Here is a 24245-nt window from a genome sequence, read left to right on the forward strand (position 1 = left end):
CCTGCCATCCGAGTTAAGATCTCGGCGGAACCTGAGGCGCAGTTCTTTCTTAAAACGTAATCTGGTGAGCATTTCTAGAATCGTAATTGTATAGATGCAGCCTTTAATATGTTGCTAGGTTAAAATTTATGACTTCTTGAACTTCAGTAGGCAACTGCCCTCTTGATTTCGGATTTAATTTCTTTATTACAGGGGAGCTTTTATGATGACAGAGTCAAGTTCAGGTACTTTGCTTGATGGAGGAAGCTCATTTCGGACTCTGTGATCTTCTCACCTGGAAAGGTCTGCTGTACTACTACAAGAGAGAAGTAGAGTCTGGAGGAAGGGACAATTTTATGATGCTTTGGAAGGTAATGTTTTTTTTTTCTTTGAAATCGAAATGAATCAGAATATCAGTGCAAAAGACAAACTCTTGGTTTGGTTTAAAGAGATATGGTTTTAAAACAGACAAAATGTAGAAAACAGGTGTTTCTCACTTTTGGAAAAGAATGGACCGGGGGTAATATTTTACTAGTTGCAGTGCTAAGCTCAAACTGACAGCACACGGCGTTTCGCGCTGACTCAAAAGTGATCTCGACAGACGCTGTTCTCTGCATAACGCTGAAAGAGCTAAAGAGCGTTTCTGTTGAGACGTAACAAGCTCGTTTCTTTCTACCATGATGTCACCATGACCAAATCTGTCTTTAAGCACCTTGCTCAGTCTCTGACGACACTGTCAAAAATTGCTTTCGCCGATTGTATTGCAAACCGGCGGAAGCGGGGTATTGGGAAAAGTTTTCAACTAGCAATAATCGCGCCTCGGCTAAACCTCACAGGCTACGATACTGCCACTGCGCAAAGCTGATAGTTGCCAGGCAACCGCGGGGATCCTATGGAAATCGTTATCGATAGTCTCATGGCATGTCGTTTCTGTAACGCTTCATATTTGTCCTCTTCTTCATCTAGCTTGAGGTTTTGAAGAATTTCATGGCAGACAAGGTCTCCGTCGGGAACAAAGGGCGTTGTGAGAAAACCGTTGCTTATTTTCAGCAGCAGAAATACAACCCTTTAAATACAAGATGACAGAACAATGAGGAAGGGCATGCCGGGAGGAACTCATGCACTACAGAGGAAAGGGGGCGGGCACGTACAGTTCACATTCAAGCCACAAGTACTCTTCTCGGATGTTGCACAAACAAATCCTAACGTCTTGAAAGCATTGCAGCATGTTTGTGTCCCACTTCCCGTGGCTGCAGGACGACTGACACGAACGGACAAACACAATCTGTGGCGTTTAGCGTGACATAGTCTTGCAGGCATCGTGCTGTCTCACTGCAATACTATACCGCTGGAGGAAACAGTCCATCTGGCCATGAAACTCATTTAAACGTCTAGCTACAGCAACTAACTATATCATGATTTATTCAGGATGTGTGGAATCAGCACGTCCCGGAGACAGCTTCCGAAATCGTGAGCATTCTCTGGTGGTAGGGGCGTTCAAGATGGCGCTCAGGTGGGAGGTAAAGTTTAGTGGTTGAGGAGTTTTTTTGAGTTTTTCATGACCTGAATGTTAATTTTTGCTTTTTTTGACTACAGAAAAATAAGGACTTAACACTAGTTGTTTAAACTTCAGTTATAATTGAAAGAAAAAAAACGATTTTTTTTAGGTTTAAGAATTTCGATATGAGTAACACTGGGAAAAGAAAAGAGTGCTGGGTCCTCGAAGGAGAAATCTAAGATACCTCAATCGTATATGTATAGCACTACAAGAAAATCGATGGAACTACAGGGAAAAGTGAAGCAGCTGGAGGGGACGTGGAAAGAGTGCTGGAGATGCGCTCGTACGGTAGAGCCGGAGTCCCTGCCCAGCACACCTGTGAAAACCCCGGCGGCCAAGAGAGGAAGGGGCGACCTGACGCTGGAGGAGCTCCAAACCAACATCTTTAACATGATGGGTGAGCTGAAGGAAATGATTCGATTTAATACAGTCGCAATCGAAAGTCTTAAAAAGTCCATGGACTGTGTGTTTAAAGAGGTTGAAGACTTAAAGAGTGAAGTAAAAGTTCTTAAACAAGTAAATACCGAACAAGAAAAGCATATTAAAGAACTTGAATTGAAAGTGAACGATGTAGATAGATACTGTCGACGATGGAATTTAAAATTATTTGGAGTTAAAGAGGAACGTGATAAGGACCTTGTTGCAACAGTGAAGGGTATCTGTAAATGGACCCTGCCGGACCAGGAGGACGTAATATCGGCCATTGACTTTGTTCACAGGCTCGGGAGAGCGAACATGTCTGGGCAAGTGCGCCCCAGATCGATTATAATACAGTTCACCAAGAGGACGGCGAGGGACATGCTCTGGCGAGCGGCGAGGGGGAATGAGTATTTGAATGGGAACAAACTGAGGTTTGCAGAGGAACTGTCTGCCGCGGACAGGAGCACCAGGAACCAGCTGTGGCCCCAGGTTGAAGCTGCCAGAAGAGAGGGGAGGAGACCCTACTTTGTGGGAGCGAGGGCCTTTGTGGACGGGAAGGAGATTTGCTCCCAGTGACTGCTCAGTTAATGATTATGTTTGGTTTTATTTGTTATACCAGTATATACTAGTGTTTCTTTAGTGTTAGTTTGGAATGGTGTAGTTAAGTGTTAAGGACTGTTATAGTTCTGGTTCTTTGAAAAACTCAATAGTTTAGATAGTCTTAGAGTTAGTTATTTGCTTTTGTGTATGTCTTTTTCATGAATGCCAGAGGTACTCGAAATGTTGTTAAAAGAAAAACGTTTTTTTTGTTTTGTAAAAAACTGTGCTGAGTTTTATTTTTTTACAGGAAACGCATGCATGTTGAAACTAAAGTTTATAATTGAGAAATATTAAAGCAAGGAAAATATGATACGTGTAAAATATACAATTTGATCACATAATTACTTAATTACCTCTGGTAGTTAAATGTTTTTTTTCTGCTGCGTTTTTTTTCTCTTGTACATGACTCTGATCCTCTTGTTGTATTTGTATTTGTAAATTCTACATGTTTAATAAAAATAAAAAAAAGCATTATAATCAAGTAGCCACAGAAATTGCATCACGCTTTCATGTATGCTATTGCAGACACCAACGTTGCCTAGATAGAAAACCGAAATAGCCGTGGGTTTGCTTGCTGGTCTGAAGGATCTCTCTTCGAATCTCTATCATTTGTCAATGGAAGTAAAACGCGCTGCAATCTGATACGTTCAGAATCAAACCCGCAGCTGTTGTTCGACTTTATTTCTTGACTAATTACAACTGAGTGTCGCATGAGCAGTTACGTAAACTTGTCTGGTATATTTGAACACAAATGCCGTTCTTCAATTAAAACTAACAGTACATTGTCAGGGACATTCAGTTCTATACAAACAAGAGACAGACAAGAGAATATTCCTACCTTCATGTGGACTACGTGTTGACTTACTGATCGGAATAATTGAAAAGTTCGGGTTCATAGCCGATGCAGTGCGTTCTAATTAGAACAACAGCAACGCTGAGCTCTCAGCACCGTACTGAGCCCAGGTGTTTTTCTAAAGCTGTCAGGTGCAGTTCATTTACATGAAGGAAATCTCTTACTGGGTACGATTACAATGCAGTAAGTAGCACAGGCTACTAAGGGAGTAGCCTGATGCGTTTAAAAACGACCCGAGCCAGCCAGGAGTCGAATTTACAATCTCCTAATCCGTAGTCAGACGCGTTATCCATTGCGCCACTGGCCCTGGTATGACACTGCAGGACTGTAACCCAGTGAGCTCAGCACTGCAACTAGTAAAATATTACCCGCGGTCCATTCTTTTCCAAAAGTGAGAAACACCTGTTTTCTACATGTTGTCTGTTTTAAAACCATATCTCTTTAAACCAAACCAAGAATTTGTCTTTTGCACTGATATTCTGATTCATTTCGATTTCAAAGAAAAAAAAACATTATCTTCCAAAGCATCATAAAATTGTCCCTTCTTCCAGACTCTACTTCTCTCTTGTAGTAGTACAGCAGACCTTTCCAGGTGAGCAGATAACAGAGTCCGAAATGAGCTTCCTCCATCAAGCAAAGTACCTGAACATGACTCTGTCTTCATAAATGCGCCCCTGTAATAAAGAAATTAAATCCAAAATCAAGAGGGCAGTTGCCTACTGAAGTTCAAGAAGTCATCAATTTTAACCTAGCAACACATTAAAGGCTGCATCTATACAAGTATGATTCTAGAAATGCTCACCAGATTACGTTTTAAGAAGGAACTGCGCCTCAGGTTTCGCCGAGATCTTAACTCGGATGGCAGGATTCAGAGTCCGGAGTGTGGACTGATGGAGCACGGAGGGTCCATATACTGTGGATCCCTCAGTGATCTTCCGCGTATTCAAACCGCCAGCGTGTAACTCCCCTGTCCCCGTGACCTCATTGCTCTGCTCTCACCTCTGTGCAGCCGAGCCCGACTCATGATAAAGTGGAAAAAAATATGCCCCCAACGTGAGATTTAATTTAGATTTCACAGATGTGCAAGGAAGAATGTTGGGGGTGCACACTTCAAGGTGCCTTACAGCTGTAGGGAGTGATTTCAGACGATTCGTGGCGTGCGCTCGTTCCCATATACCGTACGCCCCGGGCTGCAGTGCTAGGATGACATACAATACCGCTTGGGCACGTAACGGCCTTACATGCAAGTGTGGGACGTGAGGGTTTTCGTTTGTTCGTTTTGTTTTGCTCTGCTTTGCTTTGTTTTGCTTTCCATCGCGTTGGTAAGAGCGTAAATAAAAAGGCGATTCCTGCGTCTACCACTAATGTAAGAGCTATTTCAAGTGCGACGTGGTGCGGCTTTTCAAATGCTTGTGGGCATTTCTCTGTTGTTGATTCTTTTTTTGTGTGTAACAAAGTGGCATTTTCATGTCCGGACGGGGAGACTTTATCATTCCGACATGAAGCCACCCTTAAGTCCTCTGAGGCGTGTCTGTCTGCAAGGCTTGTATTTTGGAAATGTTTTTTTTAAACGGAGAATGACTTTGAAATAGGCTTCCGCCGGCGCCTCGCGATCCAGGTAAGATTGTAGCAAGAACGCAGCGGCGGTGGGGCTTGCTGTAGTCGTGGCCGAGTGATTAAAGCGATGGATTGGAAATCCATTGGGGTCTCCCCGCGCAAGTTCGAATCCTGCCGACTAGGTTGTCCGCCTCCAGTCCTTGTGTTCCGGCGCAAGGAAAGAAGCGTGCCTCTTTGCTGTTCCTGGTGGTTTTAAAACGCCAAATCGCTTGTACCCGCTGCCTTGGAAATAAATTCTTCAGCATCCGCGAATGCCTTTTTGCAGCTAAATGACGGTGTAAGTGTGTTTAGCCAGCGGGACTGGCTAGAGACGTAACTAAAGAGACTTGACGAAAATCAACTTAAGGAGATTGGAAAATATAAGAGCGTCTGAAAGTATAAGTACAGTACAGGTGGACGTAAAAGTAGTTAGATAAACAGTGTTTGTATTTTTATACAATTAGTTGCAATAGAGGAAACAATTTGGGTTTATTCGAATGTCTCAGACATGCTGAAACGCTGTAGGTTTAGAATCGAGACTGGGGAGAATAACGTCTTGTGAGAAGATCTGTTTACCTAACGATTAGATCCTGTAAATCCCTTGTACCCTCCCTAAGTCTGTCCCAGTCCAGTGGATAAAAATGTACTGTTAATGGAGTGTTGGTTTCTCTGTTATGGGATACTGGAGCACTACTGTCATGCTTGTTTCACTCCTCTGTTCAACAGTGTGCTATAGAGTAATGTATATGGGGAGACGGCAGGAGGCCACAGGAGTATTGGGGCAGCAAGTTTTACTTGCCGAGTACCAGATTTTAATGGGTGGTTTTATCCCAGATCTATTGGGTTGGAATATTATGCATTACAAAGAATGACTATCCAGAACAGGGTATCACGTGGCTTCAACTGACTGTGATCACTCAGTATGTTGATAGTATTCTGGGTGCTTCCCCTGACGAGGAAACCCACAAGTCTGAGTTGCTTCAGCTTTAGAGTGTCTAATAGAAGCAGTTATGATAAGGCCCTTTTGTGTCTAGCATTGTGAAATTTTAACAGGGCTTGGGTGCAATGTTTTTACAGGGTGAGCACAACTCTTAACAGATCTGCTTAAGGGGGGAGTGCAGTACAAGGACAAGATTGCCTTGGTTCCCGCAACAAAAGCCGCCTATAATAATTTGAAACAAGCTCTCTTACAGGTGCTGAGACTGGGGTTTCCTCAGATGGATCAACCATTCCTTTGTATGTAAGTGTGGACAAAGGGTTACTGTATATGTATATAATGTATGTATTTGTTGCATGTAGGCCACAATTCTGGATGGCTATGGAGAAATAGGATTCTCTCACAACGGCAGGGACTCCAGTTAAGAATACTAGGCTTGTCTCTGAACTGATTTGTAGTTTTACAGCTGCCGACAGAAGCAGCTTGAGTAAGGTGTAAATAACACAATAAATAAAGAATTCCAGTAACTCAAGGTAACAACCATGCAGATGCAGATGCCAGATGAGCTGCACTGGGAGAGCGGGAGTCTGAGACCCCTGTGAAACCTCTATTGGGGAAAGGGGAGAATTCAGGTTGAGGCCTTTAATAGATGTTTAATAGTGGTTAGAACAAATGTGTAAAGAATGTGGGGTTGTATGATGATGTGATGTGGGCTGGCACATACCCAAGTGTATGACAAAGATGATCCCAGGGTATGGACTGCCCTGCCCCTTGGATACTGATCTAGGGGCAGACTACACTGGGAAGGTGTGCCAGGCTGTAATTGCCTCACTAGGGGTAAGTTGGAAGTCACATTGCCCCAATCACCCACAGTCTGAAAGACCAACTAAGGAAATATCAACTGAAGGGACACCGTGGGTAGATAACTCTCTATTAAAGTGTTGTAGGTTTGTTAACTGAAGCGGTGCACAGGGCTTGTGAACAGGTGCCGGACGCTTGGGGACCTCCAGCAGAGGGGAGACACGACCGGATACCTGGCGAGTGGGTGTAGGTGAAGAAGAGATACCCTGCCAGATGTTGCAATCCTGCTGGGAGGGACCATATCAACTGCCACCAATTACTGATTGTGCCATCTGAGTGACAGGATGAGATCGCTGGATCCGCGCATCGCACTTTCACTGACCCACGGCACCAGAGACTGAGTGAACAGAAAGAAGGATGTTGTTACCGTTTCTGTGTCTGATGCTTCCTAAGACCAACAGTGTGCTTGTTAGGCCTGAGGAGCATTACTGGGGATATGGTATCAATACATTCCGGGTGTTGGGATATCTATCAGGGTAATACATTTCTAATTGGACTATAAATAATGTCATATTGTCTGCTTTAAAACTGATGTTTTCAACTCTATTGTAGAGATTCTAGAATCAACTAATAGAGAATTGAAATAAAAAAGGGCATAAGAAGACATTACCAAGAACGACCACAAGATGGAGATATTGTCTAGACATTACCAACAACGACCACAAGATGGAGATATTGTCCAAAGAGGCAAGAAGGGCAAAGCCGCGAAAAGGTAAAAGCATTTTTTGAAAGAGATTGCTGTCAGAATGCACATCCGTATCCCAAACAGAATCTCTAGTAGAATATGATCATTTGTGAAACAGGCAAATGAGTGTCTGCTACAATATGATTGCTACATATCTGCATTTGTTGGTTTTTAAGGAGTAAGAGTGCAGGGGGTTTAAACCTGCGATCCAGTGTGTTGAAGTATTTCACAACACTACCCCTAGCACATCTGGAAATAAATCCTCATAAGTGCAAACACATCCTAAATACAGTGTTCCTGCACCTTTGACCTCATCCAGAATGTATCGTTTTTTGAAAGGGATTGCTGTCAGAATGCACAACTGAATCCCAAACAGAATCTCTAGTCAAATATGATCATTTGTGAAACAGGCAAATGAGTCTCTCAGGTGCCCATTGCTCATTTTCAGACACATTTATGCAATACTTTCACCATGCGTTGAGCAATAGGGATTAAAGATACCAGAGGTAAGGTTTAAAAGTGATTCTGAGGTGCAACACATCAGCGATACAGCTAGGCATCTGAAATGAGGGGTTTGAGAGCCCTTCAGGGAACACCTTACCCTAAAGGTACCAGAAGTCCACTAGTATAAGCATTAAGTCACTGTCACCCCTGTTACAATGTGATTGCTACATATCTTCATTTCTTTGGTTTTTAAGTAGTAAGAGTGCAGGGGGTCTAAATCTGCGATCCAGTGTGTTGAAGTATTTCACAACACTACCTGTAGCCCGTCTGGAAATAAATCCTCATTCTGATTATTGACCTGGGCATGTACCAATAAATCACTGAGCATATATATATCACTGTGTTGAAGCTAGAGACCTGTATGTAATAATATGATGCTAAAATGTTATTTTCACATATATTAATGTAATAAATGATTGCTTATGCTTTATAAACAAATCTAATTAAAATAAAAGCTAAAGTTTTGTATTTATCTTGTACCATAGAACATGATTTTCTTTGTATTTCAAGCCCACAAAGTGTCCAAATGACGCACTACATGATATAAAGAAGATTATCACATGCATATCAGTATTATCTTTCTTATGAAAATGCATTCCTTTCATTATCTTTTACTTTTTAAAATGAACTCAAGTTGTGTATAATGTAATAATTTAAGTAGAATAGATTCTAATAATAAAATGATCCAGTGTGTTGCTCTACTACACTACTTCACTGCTCTATGCCGTCTGGAAATAAATCCTCAGACTGCTTACTGCCCTGGGCATGTACCAATGAATTACAGGAGCACATCTATTTATCACTGCGTTGAAGCAGGAGACACATAGTCTCTGCAAACACATCCTAAATACAGTGTTCCAGCACCTTTGACCTCATCCAGAACGTATCATTTCTTGAAAGGGATTGCTGTCCGAATGCACATCTGAATCCCAAACAGAATCTCTAGTAAAATACGATCATTTGTGAAACAGGCAAATTACTGTCTCAGGGGCCCATTCCTCATTCTCAAGACACATGTATGCAGTACGTACACCATGCATTGAGCAATAGGGATTAAAGACACCACAGGTAAGGTTAGATGTCATGTTCTATGATCATTTCTTTCAGCATTAGGGACTAAATATACCAAACGTATGATGCTAAAATCCTGAAAAAAGGATGTGCTCCATCTCGGCAGTAGATTGGATTCCAAAACTGATTTGGGTCAATATACATTACCTTTGAAGATAAGGTACAGTCTACTGTAGGGAACCATCAACTTAGAAAGCATTGGCCTTCCCTGGGGGTCAGGTAGGTGCAAAAGATAAACCTTTATCCTATCTTTATCTTAAGATAAGTGGCCAAGCAGTATTTTTCCAAGTTTCACCAAGCTCATCATGTTGCCATAGTAGAAAAAGTTCTATAAAATGTTAAATAACTTTAAAAAAAGCATCTTGGTCTTTCAGTACTGTACAAGGTTAATTAAACTGTCCCTGGTAATAAAAAGTAATTAGAAGCATCCCAGAAACTTTATCTCTAGAAACATTAGCTGTTTTATATCATGTAATTTAGTGTGATGTTGTCAGAATTCAAGGACATTATCACACACAGAAATTGGTTCAGTTAAATCTAAAAAACGCAGCTAAACATGGGTTTAAATGTAAAATAGAAGTCTTACCTCTTGTCAAAAGATTTAATTCAAGAAGCGATGTAATAAATGATTGCTTATGCTTTATAAACAAATCTAATTAAAATAAAAGCTTAAGTTTTGTATTTATCTTGTACCATAGAACATGATTTTCTTTGTATTTCAAGCCCACAAAGTGTCCAAATGACGCACTACATGATATAAGGAAGATTATCACATGCATATCGGTATTATCTTTCTTTTAAAAATGCATTCCTTTCATTACCTTTTACTTTTTAAAATGAACTCAAATTGTGTATAATGTAATAATTTAAGTAGAATAGATTCAGGTAGGAAATATAGAGTCATGATGTTTATGGCTGACATCATTTCACATGGGTGAATTTTAAGCTAAGAAATAAAAACATTTACAATGAAGATACCATTGCTTAATTTTTAATGCGTTTAAAAAATAAATACCTCCTGAGAATAATTTGCCACTCCCAGATCCTTGGTAAGGTACTGTTTGAATCCAATCAGGAGAGGAGCATCCAGGGAGTGCTTTCTATAGAGTCCAGCTTGGGCCACTCTCTTCCGGCCTGCTGATACTTTTTAACTACTCAGGGCCTGTAAGGATATAAAACACCGGTTTAAACATTTTATACCTATAAGACAAATTAGAATTTTAGTAAAAAATAGATACATCTGAAAAATAAAAAGTCTTACTGCTGATAGAGTTCTTCAGAGCTCACATCTTCCCCTTCCTTATCCGCTTCTGTTTCAGTTTCTAGAGCAGCCTCTGGCATCTCTTCCTCCTGGACTGCGGCCTCTTGCTCAGGGCCGCTGGAATGCAGGTATATTCTTTTCAACATGCTTTTACATAATATGTTGTAACAATGATTTCAAAAAGAAACTACAGAAGCCTTACAGATTAAAAATATCTCACCTTGCCAATGTGTCTTCAGGCTTCCCATGTACAAAAAGGCCCAAGGACTCTAGCAGTCTTACAACCACTATCCTGTTTGCCTCACCAGACACGATCTCTATTCTGTGGTAATCCACGATGACCCCATTCTTCAGGTGATTCATCATGTCCTCCCTCGCCTGTTGAGAGGCCATCCTGATCTCTTCTGCCGTGGCGTGCTTCATACACGCCCTCTTCAAGTGAGCAGGAAGCTGATCAAGAGTATTCAGGCACATCTTGCACACCAGGGGAATCCTCGCGGGTTTCCTTTGAAAATAAATAATACCATCTGTGTATAGAAACAAGCTAAGACTGATTTCTTAAATTATCCTTAATTTTCTCTCTCATAGTTTGAGCATAATGATTTTATTGCATTTATATAAGAATTGCTCATTGCTCCAAAATAAATAATGGTTTCATAAAAAAGTGAGCACTTACTTGGTCTCAGTCACAGACTTTCCAATAGAAGCCATTGTGGAGTTCAGCAACTGCAGGTCCTAGAAGTGGGGAAGGAATTTTAAAAGAGAAATTGAATTACAATACAGAAGGAATGGCTGAGGGATCACTGAAATATATATATACAAATTCCAAAGACTGAGTCCATATAGAAACAACTACCTTTCATTTTCAGTATAAGAAAAAAAAAACATTATCTTCCAAAGCATCATAAAATTGTCCCTTCTTCCCCGTGACCTCATTGCTCTGCTCTCTCCTCTGTGCAGCTGAGCCCGACTCACGGTAAAATGGAAAAAAATATGCCCTCGACGTGAAATTTACTCTGGAGCGAGCCAGTGTTGCGCATAGCTGCCTTCAAAGCAGTTGACCCAGGTTCGATTCCCGGCCAATGCAGTTGCAAATGTTTTCAAATGCTGTCATGAGCCTTGGATTGTGACTAGCAAAGCGAAGCCTTTTGAAAGAGCTAAAGCACTGCAAAACGGAATTGAAGGAGAATCTTACAGGGGATTCTGAGCAGTGTCTGCATACATGCAGTCAGATAAAGGTGCTGAAAGCTTGAGCTACTCTCAATGTCATGCTGCCCTTCCCCGGAGTAAATCTGTTACATTGAAAGAATGCTTCTGGCAGGTTCAAAAAGGGACCCTTGTTAATTGGAGAAATCAATGATTTCGAATGAATTCTGTACGCGTTAAAAGACAGCTATACACAGAAAACATGCAGGACACTGCTCATGATGTTTCCCGAGCCGAAACAGAGTGCGTTTTTCCAAGCAATTTGACAAAGCCCACCCACTGAAAACTGCAGCAGATCGTGTAAAGACGTTCAACTTTGTAACTACTGCACGCACAGGAAGCAGAATAAATTCCTCTTTTCAAACTGTCAAAGGTTTGCTTTGCGAACGCTGCAGGACATCGCACAATCTCTTTTGAACAGGGACAAACGATTTCTTATGGGGCGCAGTAAGTACAGACGTTTAAAATGCTCCACTCATGCCGACGATGCAGCATGAAGAAGCGCAACCTAACGTTTGACAGACAAAAGCCAGGCGCCGCTACGAGCAATATGAAATCATACTGACAGCACACGGCGTTTCGCGCTGACACAAAAGTAATCTCGACAGACGCTGTTCTCTGCATAAAGCTGAAAGAGCTAAAGAGCGTTTCTGTTGACACGTAACAAGCTCGTTTCTTTCTACCATGATATCACCATGACCAAATCTGTCTTTAAACACCTTGCTCAGTCTCTGACGAGACTGTCAAAAATTGCTTTCGCCGATTGTATTGCAAACCGGCGGAAGCGGGGTATTGGGAAAAGTTTTCAACTAGCAATAATCGCGCCTCGGCTAAACCTCACAGGCTACGATACTGCCACTGCGCAAAGCTGACGGTTGCCAGGCAACCGCGGGGATCCTATGGAAATCGTTATCGATCGTCTCATGGCATGTCGTTGCTATAACGCTTCATATTTGTCGTCTTCTTCTTCTTCTAGCTTGAGGTTTTGAAGAATTTCATGACAGACAAGGGCTCCGTTGGGAACAAAGGGCGTTGTGAGAAAACCGTTGCTTATTTTCAGCAGCAGAAATACAACCCTTTAAATAAAAGATGACAGAACAATGACGAAGGTCATGCCGGGAGGAACTCATGCACTATAGAGGAAAGGGGGCGGGCACGTACAGTTCACATTCAAGCCACAAGTACTCTTCTTGGATGTTGCACAAACAAATCCTAACGTCTTGAAAGCATTGCAGCATGTTTGTGTCCCACTTCCCGTGGCTGCGGGACGACTGACAAGAACGGACAAACAATCTGTGGCGTTTAGCGTGACATAGTCTTGCAGGCATCGTGCTGTCTCACTGCAATACTATACCGCTGGAGGAAACAGTCCATCTGGCCATGAAACTCATTTGAACGTCTAGCTACAGCAACTAACAATATCATGATTTATTCAGGATGTGTGGAATCAGCACGTCCCGGAGACAGCTTCCGAAATCGTGAGCATTCTCTGGTGGTAGGGGCGTTCAAGATGGCGCTCAGGTGGGAGGTAAAGTTTAGTTGTTGGGGAGTTTTTTTGAGTTTTTCATGACCTGAATGTTAATTTTTGCTTTTTTTGACTACAGAAAAATAAGGACTTAACACTAGTTGTTTAAACTTCAGTTATAATTGAAAGAAAAAAAAAACGATTTTTTTAGGGTTAACCCTTTTATGTTTAAAAAGTCCGATATGAGTAACACTGGGAAAAGAAAAGAGAGTGCTGGGTCTTCGAAGGAGAACTCTAAGATACCTCAATCGTATATGTATAGCACTACAAAAAAATCGATGGCAACTAAAGGGAAAAGTGAAGCAGCTGCAGGGGCAGCAAGAGGGCGGAGGCGCCGCGCGCCCGGCCGACGTGTTGGACCGGTGCGCTTTACGTGCTGAAATAAACACGCGACAGCCCCGAAATGTTTCCAGAGTGCTGTGCACTGAAGACTTGCCTGGTGCTCCTCCGTGCAGATTGTTTGTCCTCCTCCAGTGCGGGACGAGCCAACACAAGGGAGCGCATTCGCCAACATCCAGGCACGCAATGCGATTTGGAAAGCAGCTCCTTTCCAAAGAGTTGCACACGAACGATCCTTCAGTCCCGCTCGGGGGGCATGGAACCCCCGCCACACACAGCTTCAAGTAGCGAGTCATGCGCCAGGGCTCTCGCTTACGGCCACACCACCCTGGACACGCCCGATCTTGTCTGATCTCGGAAGCTAAGCAGGGTTGGGCCTGGTTAGTACTTGGATGGGAGACCGCCTGGGAATACCAGGTGCTGTAAGCTTTTGCTCTCCCGGCCAGCAGGGGTCGCCGTTGGTGCCGTAGGCTTTGGGAGGAAAACCTGCAGGATGGAAAGGTGATCTATAGCCTCATCTCTAGAGATGTTTTGTTGCTGTGGCATGTGTGTGACCCATATTCAAAAAAAAAAACCCGTCTGTAAAACGAATATCGAAGCTGCCTCTAAATCTGCAAATGAAGATGAGTCGATAAACCACTCGTTTTTCGTATAACTAGACATTTATTCATTTGTTACCGATTTCATTCATTGAGCCCTGGGGTTTCCTAATGGCCAAGGAGGGTCGGGACCTCGGTTTGACGCCTCCCCCGAAGGACGGCGCCTGTTTGTGCAGCAGAGTGTCGCCATCAGGAGGCTGGGGCGTAAGAGAGCCACACAGCCCGCAGGGTGAGCGCTCCCTACTGGTCCCAGTCACACCTCTTGCAGGAGCAGCAGCAACCGGAGCTTTTCCGGGGTGGAATCTCCCATCCGGGTGCCGGCCAGGCTCACACCTGCTGGGCTGCCCCGGGGGTGAGCCCAGTCGAGAGTCGCAGGGCCAGATCTAGTCACCGGGGAGAAACGATACAAGTGAAGGATTGCTCGGCTCTCGGCACTTGAAAAGACCGACAAATGTCTCGTTCCCGCCGGAGCTGAATGTACCCGCATGTGTGGTGTCGTCTTCTTCCCCCGCCCCGCTGTGTTTGCTGTATTGTCTCTGAAGCCGGCCCCCCCGAGACGAGACGGGCTGTTCCTGTGCCCCAATTAACACTTTACAGGTGCCATTCCCCGGCATTGTGGCCATTGGAGCCCCGACGCAGCTAATGCGGAGCACTTGTTGGACTGGCATCGAAAGGACGTGTGCGCACGGAGCGAGCCTTCCCTGCGGCAGAGCGCGGGAACTTTCTCCCCCCCTCCCGCTGCAGGAGTTGTGTGCACTGCAGCGGTGCCAAGAGAAAAGCACAGAAGGCAGCAGGCTCTGGAGAGCAGGTAAGAGACGGAGCCTTGTGGGCAGGCAAGCAGGCCCGTTTTTTGGAAATTGCTGAAAAGGTTTGTTCGGTGTGTGGCAGGCGCACGTCGCAATGAGGCCGAATTGCATCCCGGGACATGCTGCGAATGCGCAACGGCGACTGCAGATGTGTAGGAAACGGCGCGCTCGTTTTCTCGTTTTGCCCACACTTTTGAGTGTTAGTGTGGCGTGTGAGTGTGTGAAAGAGTGGGCCCAGCAGGAGGCGGTGGCGTGCAGGGCGAGGAGGTGGCCTAGGCTGCGCGATTTGTGCTGTGGGTGCGGGCCGCTTGCAGGGGCCTGTTTAACTCATACTTACCTGGCAGGGGAGATACCTTGATCAAGAAGGAGGTTCACCCAGGGCGAGGCTCGGCCATTGCACTCCGGCTGTGCTGACCCCTGCGAATTCCCCAAATGTGGGAATCTCGACTGCATAATTTCTGGTAGTGGGGGACTGCGTTCGCGCTCTCCCCTGATGTGCTTGGTCCAAAATCAGATACGGGAGGGTTAGGACACCACGAGCTGCGTGGCTGCGGAAGGATCCCGGTTCGACAGGAGTGGACGCCGCTGCTGGTTCTCGCTGGCTTTTAGTTAGGGGTCCGGAGAAGCATCTCAAGCTAGTTCCACTACTCCTTCCGGACGTTCATTCCCTTTTCAAAGTCAGTCGTTTTGCTGTAGTCTGCGTTCTTTAGGCTGATTATCGAGGTTAGCCTTTATTTGGTCATGGGGGGCCTCGGTACTGTATGCTGAGTCTAAAGACAGTTTCACCCGTTTTCTGATTGCTCGGTTCTGTACCAGTGCAGACATGTCAAACAGTGAATGGCTGTACCTCTATTGTATTCGTGCTCAATGAATGAAATCGGTAACAAATGAATATATGTCTAGTTATACGAAAAACGAGTGGTTTATCGACTCATCTTCATTTGCAGATTTAGAGGCAGCTTCGATATTCGTTTTACAGACGGGTTTTTTTTTTCGAATATGGGTCACACACATGCCACAGCAACAAAACATCTCTAGAGATGAGGCTATAGATCACCTTTCCATTCTGCAGGTTTTCCTCCCAAAGCCTACGGCACCAACGGCGACCCCTGCTGGCCGGGAGAGCAAAAGCTTACAGCACCTGGTATTCCCAGGCAGTCTTCCATCCAAGTACTAACCAGGCCCGACGCTGCTTAGCTTCCGAGATCAGACGAGATCAGGCGTGTTCAGGGTGGTGTGGCCGTAAGCGAAAGTCCCGGCGCCTGACTCGCTACTTGAAGCTGTGTGTGGCGGGGGTTCCGTGCCCCCCGAGCGGGACTGAAGGATCGTTCGTGTGCAACTCTTTGGAAAGGAGCTGCTTTCCAAATCGCATTGCGTGCCTGGATGTTGGCGAATGCGCTCCCTTGTGTTGGCTCGTCCCGCACTGGAGGAGGACAAACAATCTGCACGGAGGAGCACCAGGCAAGTCTTCAGTGCACAGCACTCTGGAAACATTTCGGGGCTGTCGCGTGTTTATTTCAGCACGTAAAGCACACCGGTCCAACACGTCGGCCGGGCGCGCGGCACCTCCGCCCTCTTGCTGCCCCTGCAGCTGCTTCACTTTTCCCTTTAGTTGCCATCGATTTTTTTGTAGTGCTATACATATACGATTGAGGTATCTTAGAGTTCTCCTTCGAAGACCCAGCACTCTCTTTTCTTTTCCCAGTGTTACTCATATCGGACTTTTTAAACCTAAAAAAAATCGTTTTTTTTTTCTTTCAATTATAACTGAAGTTTAAACAACTAGTGTTAAGTCCTTATTTTTCTGTAGTCAAAAAAAGCAAAAATTAACATTCAGGTCATGAAAAACTCAAAAAAACTCCCCAACCACTAAACTTTACCTCCCACCTGAGCGGCATCTTGAACGCCCCTACCACCAGAGAATGCTCACGATTTCGGAAGCTGTCTCCGGGACGTGCTGATTCCACACATCCTGAATAAATCATGATATTGTTAGTTGCTGTAGCTAGACGTTCAAATGAGTTTCATGGCCAGATGGACTGTTTCCTCCAGTGGTATAATATTGCAGTGAGACAGCACGATGCCTGCAAGACTATGTCACGCTAAACGCCACAGATTGTGTTTGTCCGTTCGTGTCAGTCGTCCCGCAGCCACGGGAAGTGGGACACAAACATGCTGCAATGCTTTCAAGACGTTAGGATTTGTTTGTGCAACATCCAAGAAGAGTACTTGTGGCTTGAATGTGAACTGTACGTGCCCGCCCCCTTTCCTCTGTAGTGCATGAGTTCCTCCCGGCATGCCCTTCCTCATTGTTCTGTCATCTTGTATTTAAAGGGTTGTATTTCTGCTGCTGAAAATAAGCAACGGTTTTCTCACAACGCCCTTTGTTCCCAACGGAGCCCTTGTCTGTCATGAAATTCTTCAAAACCTCAAGCTAGAAGAAGAAGAAGACGACAAATATGAAGCGTTATAGCAACGACATGCCATGAGACGATCGATAACGATTTCCATAGGATCCCCGCGGTTGCCTGGCAACCGTCAGCTTTGCGCAGTGGCAGTATCGTAGCCTGTGAGGTTTAGCCGAGGCGCGATTATTGCTAGTTGAAAACTTTTCCCAATACCCCGCTTCCGCCGGTTTGCAATACAATCGGCGAAAGCAATTTTTGACAGTCTCGTCAGAGACTGAGCAAGGTGTTTAAAGACAGATTTTGTCATGGTAACATCATGGTAGAAAGAAACAAGCTTGTTACGTCTCAACAGAAACGCTCTTTAGCTCTTTCAGCGTTATGCAGAGAACAGCGTCTGTCGAGATCACTTTTGAGTCAGCGCGAAACGCCGTGTGCTGTCAGTTTGATTTCATATTGCTCGTAGCGGCGCCCGGCTTTTGTCTGTCAAACGTTAGGTTGCGCTTCTTCATGCTGCATCGTCGGCATGAGTGGAGCTTTTTAAACGTCTGTACTTACTGCGCCCCATAATAAATCGTTTGTCCCCATTCAAAAGAGATTGTGCGATGTCCTGCAGCGTTCGCAAAGCAAACCTTTGACAGTTTGAAAAGAGGAATTTATTCTGCTTCCTGTGCGTGCAGTAGTTACAAAGTTGAACGTCTTTACACGATCTGCTGCAGTTTTCAGTGGGTGGGCTTTGTCAAATGGCTTGGAAAAACGCACTGTGTTTCGGCTCGGGAAACATCATGAGCAGTGTCCTGCATGTTTTCTGTGTATAGCTGTCTTTTAACGCATACAGAATTCATTCGAAATCATTGATTTCTCCAATTAACAAGGGTCCCTTTTTGAACCTGCCAGAAGCATTTTTTCAATGTAACAGATTTACTCCGGGGAAGGGCAGCATGACATTGAGAGTAGCTCAAGCTTTCAGCACCTTTATCTGACTGCATGTATGCAGACACTGCTCAGAATCCCCTGTAAGATTCTCCTTCAATTCCGTTTTGCAGTGCTTTAGCTCTTTCAAAAGGCTTCGCTTTGCTAGTCACAATCCAAGGCTCATGACAGCATTTGAAAACATTCGCAACTGCGTTGGCCGGGAATCGAACCTGGGTTAACTGCTTTGAAGGCAGCTATGCGCAACACTGGCTCGCTCCAGAATAAATCTCACGTCGAGGGCATATTTTTTTCCATTTTACCGTGAGTCGGGCTCAGCTGCACAGAGGAGAGAGCAGAGCAATGAGGTCACGGGGACAGGGGAGTCACACGCTGGCGGTTTGAATACGCGGAAGATCACTGAGGGATCCACAGTATATGGACCCTCCGTGCGCCATCAGTCCGCACTCCGGACTCTGAATCCTGCCATCCGAGTTAAGATCTCGGCGGAACCTGAGGCGCAGTTCCTTCTTAAAACGTCATCTGGTGAGCATTTCTAGAATCGTACTTGTATAGATTCAGCCTTTAATGTGTTGCTAGGTTAAAATTGATGACTTCTTGTATTTCAGTAGGCAACTGCCCTCTTGATTTCGGATTTAATTTCTTTATTACAGGGGCGCTTTTATGAAGACAGAGTCATGTTCAGGTACTTTGCTTGATGGAGGAAGCTCATTTCGGACTCTGTGATCTGCTCACCTGGAAAGGTCTGCTATACTACTACAAGAGAGAAGTAGAGTCTGGAAGAAGGGACAATTTTATGATGCTTTGGAAGATAATGTTTTTTTTTCTTATACTGAAAATGAAAGGTAGTTGTTTCTATATGGACTCAGTCTTTGGAATTTGTATATATATATTTCAGTGATCCCTCAGCCATTCCTTCTGTATTGTAATTCAATTTCTCTTTTAAAATTCCTTCCCCACTTCTAGGACCTGCAGTTGCTGAACTCCACAATGGCTTCTATTGGAAAGTCTGTGACTGAGACCAAGTAAGTGTTCACTTTTTTATGAAACCATTATTTATTTAGGAGCAATGAGCAATTCTTTTATAAATGCAATAAAATCATTATGCTCAAACTATGAGAGAGAAAATTAAGGATAATTTAAGAAATCAGTCTTAGCTTGTTTCTATACACAGATGGTATTATTTATTTTCAGAGGAAACCCGCTCACTTGAAGAGGTCGTGTATGAAGCACGCCACGGCAGAAGAGATCAGGATGGCCTCTCAACAGGCGAGGGAGGACATGATGAATCACCTGAAAAACGGGGTCATCGTGGATTACCACAGAATAGAGATCGTGTCTGGTGAGGCAAACAGGATAGTGGTTGTAAGACTGCTAGAGTCCTTGGGCCTTTTTGTACATGGGGAGCCTGAAGACACATTGGCAAGGTGAGATATTTTTAATCTGTAAGGCTTCTGTAGTTTCTTTTTGAAATCATTGTTACAACATATTATGTAAAAGCATGTTGAAAAGAATATACCTGCATTCCAGCGGCCCTGAGCAAGAGGCCGCTGTCCAGGAGGAAGAGATGCCAGAGGCTGCTCTAGAAACTGAAACAGAAGCGGATAAGGAAAGGGAAGATGTGAGCTCTGATGAACTCTATCAGCAGTAAGACTTTTTATTTTTCAGATGTATCTATTTTTTACTAAAATTCTAATTTGTCTTATAGGTATAAAATGTTTAAACCGGTGTTTTATATCCTTACAGGCCCTGAGTAGTTAAAAAGTATCAGCAGGCCGGAAGAGAGTGGCCCAAGCTGTACTCTATAGAAAGCACTCCCTGGATGCTCCTCTCCTGATTGGATTCAAACAGTACCTTACCAAGGATCTGGGAGTGGCAAATTATTCTCAGGAGGTATTTATTTTTTAAAGGCATTTAAAATTAAGTAATGGTATCTTCATTGTAAATGTTTTTATTTCTTAGCTTAAAATTCACCCATGTGAAATGATGTCAGCCATAAACATCATGACTCTATATTTCCTACCTGAATCTATTCTACTTAAATTATTACATTATACACAATTTGAGTTCATTTTAAAAAGTAAAAGGTAATGAAAGGAATGCATTTTCATAAGAAAGATAATACCGATATGCATGTGATAATCTTCCTTATATCATGTAGTGCATCATTTGGACACTTTGTGGGCTTCAAATACAAAGAAAATCATGTTCTATGGTACAAGATAAATACAAAACTTAAGCTTTTATTTTAATTAGATTTCTTTATAAAGCATAAGCAATCATTTATTACATCGCTTCTTGAATTAAATCTTTTGACAAGAGGTAAGACTTCTGTTACATTTAAACCCATGTTTAGCTGTGTTTTTTAGATTTAACTGAACCAATTTCTGTGTGTGATAATGTCCTTGAATTCTGACAACATCACACTAAATTACATGATATAAAACAGCTAATGTTTCTAGAGATAAAGTTTCTGAGATGCTTCTAATTACTTTTTATTACCAGGGACAGTTTAATTCACCTTGTACAGTACTGTAAGACCAAGATGCTTTTTTTAAAAGTTATTTAACATTTTATAGAACTTTGTCTACTATGGCAACATGATGTGCTTGGTGAAACTTGGAAAAATACTGCTTGGCCACTTATCTTAAGGTAAAGATAGGATAAAAGTTTATCTTTTGCACCTACCTGACCCCCAGGGAAGGCCAATGCTTTCTAAGTTGATGGTTCCCTACAGTAGACTGTACTTTAATTTCAAAGGTAATGTATATTGACCCAAATCAGTTTTGGAATCCAATCTACTGACGAGATGGAGCACATCCTTTTTTCAGGATTTTAGCATTATACGTTTGGTATATTTAGTCCCTAATGCTGAAAGAAATGATCATAGAACATTTGGACACTTTGTGGGCTTGAAATACAAAGCAAATCATGTTCTATGGTACAAGATAAATACAAAACTTAAGCTTTTATTTTAATTAGATTTGTTTATAAAGCATAAGCAATCATTTATTACATTAATATATGTGAAAATAACATTTTAGCATCATACGTTTAGTATATTTAGTCCCTAATGCTGAAAGAAATGATCATAGAACATGACATCTAACCTTACCTGCGGTGTTTTTAATCCCTATTGCTCAATGCACAGTGAAAGCATTCCATACATGTGTCTGACAATGAGGAATGGGCCCCTGAGACAGTCATTTGCCTGTTTCACAAATGATCGTATTTTACTAGAGGTTCTGTTTGGGATTCAGATGTGCATTCGGACAGCAATCCCTTTCAAGAAATGATACGTTCTGGATGAGGTCAAAGGTGCTGGAACACTGTATCTAGGATGTGTTTGCAGAGACTGTGTGTCTCCTGCTTCAACGCAGTGATAAACAGATGTGCTCCTTTAATTTATTGGTACATGCCCAGGGCAGTAAGCAGTCTGAGGATTTATTTCCAGATGGCATAGAGCAGTGAAGCAGTGAAGTAGTGCAAAACACTGGATCATTATATTATTAGAATCTATTCTACTTAAATTATTACATTATACTCAATTTGAGTTCATTTTAAAAAGTAAAAGGTAATGAAAGGAATGCATTTTCATAAGAAAGATAATACCGATATGCATGTGATAATCTTCCTTATATCATGTAGTGCGTCATTTGGACACTTTGTGGGCTTGAAATACAAAGAAAATCATGTTCTATGGTACAAGATAAATACAAAACTTAAGCTTTTATTTTAATTAGATTTGTTTATAAAGCATAAGCAATCATTTATTACATTAATATATGTGAAAATAACATTTTAGCATCATATGTTTAGTATATTTAGTCCCTAATGCCGAAAGAAATGATCATTTGTTTAACATGCACGGGTCTGTCTCAAAGGATGCAGTACTCCTGAAGGGCCTCAAACCCTACATTTCGGATGCCTAGCTGTATCCCTCACATGTGGCACCTCAGAATGACTTCTAACCTTACCTGTGGTGTATTCAGTCCCTATTGCTCAATGCACGGTGTACATACTGCATACATGTGTCTTGAGAATGAGGAATGGGCCCCTGAGACAGTCATTTGCCTGTTTCATAAACAGGGACCTGGACCTAGACCTGGCCCGTACAGGGCTCAAACCCGCGACCTTGGCGTTATTAGCACCACGCTCTAACCAACTGAGCTAACCGGCCTCATGACAGTGCTCCTCTCTGTGCTGCAAAAAATCAAACTCAGGGAATTTCTTTTGTCCTCCTTTGAATAGAAAGCCGTGTAATCAGTGTACGGGCTTTCTCGTGCAGTTTCATGGTTCTTGTAACCCAAATCCTACACTGGCCTGAAGTGCCCCCCCATTTCACAGCATTTTTCAGCTGATTTAAAATGTACCTAAAGGAGAAGCATTATTGAAGACCATCAATTACCAAGAGCTTTTGTCAAAGGTTTTGGTGGTCATTTTGAATGACCACAGAGCGCTGTGACCTCGGTTTTATCCAAAAAGACAGCGCCCTTTTACAACACAGCATCTCCGTCACTATACTGGGGCATTGGGACCCGCACAGACCTCAGGGTGAGCGCCCCCCCGCCGGCACCATTAACACCGCTTCCAGCTGGAAGCTTTGTTTTTCCCTGTAGCTCACCCTCATCCGGATTCTGACCTGGCTCACACCTGCTTAGCTTCAGTGGGTTTTCAGTTGCGAGTTGCAAAAGTTGGGATGCAAGTGATGGAGCCGTTCGCTGCAAAAGCCACTGGCCAGGAATCGAAACCAAGCCTCCTGCGTGGCAGGCGAGAGTTCTAACAATGAACCACCAATGCTCAATGCCTGTACCTTCAAAAAAGACGCTTTTTTGGTGCTGTGTGCAAAAAGCGTCGACATCTACTTCCAGCTGCAAAATGCCATCCGCGGACGCTGTGAATTTATTTATTTAGACACCGCTCAGAATCCCCTGTAAGATTCTCCTTCAATTCCGTTTTGCAGTGCTTTAGCTCTTTCAAAAGGCTTCGCTTTGCTAGTCACAATCCAAGGCTTGTGACAGCATTTGAAAACACTTGCCACTGCGTTGGCCAGGAATCAAATCCGGGTCAACTGCTTGGAAGGTAGCTATGCTCACCACTATACCACCAACACATGCCCGGGGGAGCCCTCCAGGACACCACCAGAGAATGCTCACGATTTCAGAAGCTGTCTCCGGGACGTGCTGATTCCACACATCCTGAATAAATCATGTTATTGTTAGTTGCTGTAGCTAGACGTTCAAATGAGTTTCATGGCCAGATGGACTGTTTCCTCAAGTGGTATAGTATTGCAGTAAGACAGCACGATGCCTGCAAGACTATGTCACGCTAAACGCCACAGATTGTGTTTGTCCGTTCGTGTCAGTCGTCCTGCAGCCACGGGAAGTGGGACACAAACATGCTGCAATGCTTTCAAGACATTAGGATTTGTTTGTGCAACATCCGAGAAGAGTACTTGTGGCTTGAATGTGACTGAGCAAGGTGTTTAAAGACAGAGACTGAAAACTGTTAAAGGATGAGTCAAAGTAACGTCTAATCGGATTAGTTTCCTTAGAGCTGGTTCAGAGTTTGCTCAAGAGTTTACCTTTCACAGATGCGCAAAGAAGAATGTTGGGGGTGCACGCTTCAAGGCGCCTTACAGCTGTAGGGAGTGATTTCAGACGATTCGTGGCGTGTGCTCATTCCCATATACCGTACGCCCCGGGGTGCAGTGCTAGGATGACGTACAATACCGCTTGGGCACGTAACGGCGTTATATGCAAGTGCGGGACGTGAGGGTTTTGCGTTTGTTCGTTTTGTTTTGCTCTGCTTTGCTTTGTTTTGCTTTCCATCGCGTTGGTAAGAGCGTAAATAAAAAGGCGATTCCTGTGTCGACCACTAATGTAAGAGCTATTTCAAGTGCGCCGTGGTGCGGCTTTTCAAATGCTTAACAGGATGATTTTGCATGCACGCGTGCTTTCATGCAGTCGTGTGTGCAACCATGTCTGCTTACGTGCAAACGGGCGTGGTTTCATGTATGCAAAAAACTTTCCTGGGCTCTTCTGAAGCACATAAAATTATTTGGAGATATACATTTGTCTTATTTTCCTCTTAGGCTCTAGAATTGA

General features: G+C 43.4%; 7 non-coding genes across 7 annotated transcripts; 4 read left to right on the top strand and 3 right to left on the bottom strand.

Annotated features, from left to right (window-relative positions):
- Window positions 1–700: 700 nt before the first annotated feature.
- Window positions 701–842, bottom strand: LOC138236484 (U4 spliceosomal RNA). Its single transcript, XR_011188658.1, has one exon. It is a non-coding gene; the product is annotated as a U4 spliceosomal RNA (small nuclear RNA).
- Window positions 843–5068: 4226 nt separating this feature from the next.
- Window positions 5069–5150, top strand: trnas-gga (transfer RNA serine (anticodon GGA)). The gene has a single exon. It is a non-coding gene; the product is annotated as a tRNA-Ser (tRNA).
- A 7109-nt stretch (window positions 5151–12259) lies between these two features.
- LOC138236471 (U4 spliceosomal RNA) lies at window positions 12260–12401 on the bottom strand. The gene has a single exon (XR_011188647.1). It is a non-coding gene; the product is annotated as a U4 spliceosomal RNA (small nuclear RNA).
- Window positions 12402–13705: 1304 nt separating this feature from the next.
- Window positions 13706–13824, top strand: LOC138236464 (5S ribosomal RNA). Its single transcript, XR_011188640.1, has one exon. It is a non-coding gene; the product is annotated as a 5S ribosomal RNA (ribosomal RNA).
- A 1305-nt stretch (window positions 13825–15129) lies between these two features.
- LOC138236536 (U1 spliceosomal RNA) lies at window positions 15130–15293 on the top strand. Its single transcript, XR_011188707.1, has one exon. It is a non-coding gene; the product is annotated as a U1 spliceosomal RNA (small nuclear RNA).
- A 636-nt stretch (window positions 15294–15929) lies between these two features.
- Window positions 15930–16048, bottom strand: LOC138236525 (5S ribosomal RNA). The gene has a single exon (XR_011188697.1). It is a non-coding gene; the product is annotated as a 5S ribosomal RNA (ribosomal RNA).
- A 1292-nt stretch (window positions 16049–17340) lies between these two features.
- Window positions 17341–17482, top strand: LOC138236472 (U4 spliceosomal RNA). The gene has a single exon (XR_011188648.1). It is a non-coding gene; the product is annotated as a U4 spliceosomal RNA (small nuclear RNA).
- The last annotated feature ends 6763 nt before the right edge of the window (window positions 17483–24245 follow it).

The sequence above is a fragment of the Lepisosteus oculatus genome, unplaced genomic scaffold, assembly GCF_040954835.1.
Source record: "Lepisosteus oculatus isolate fLepOcu1 unplaced genomic scaffold, fLepOcu1.hap2 HAP2_SCAFFOLD_90, whole genome shotgun sequence".
NCBI lineage: Eukaryota > Metazoa > Chordata > Actinopteri > Semionotiformes > Lepisosteidae > Lepisosteus > Lepisosteus oculatus.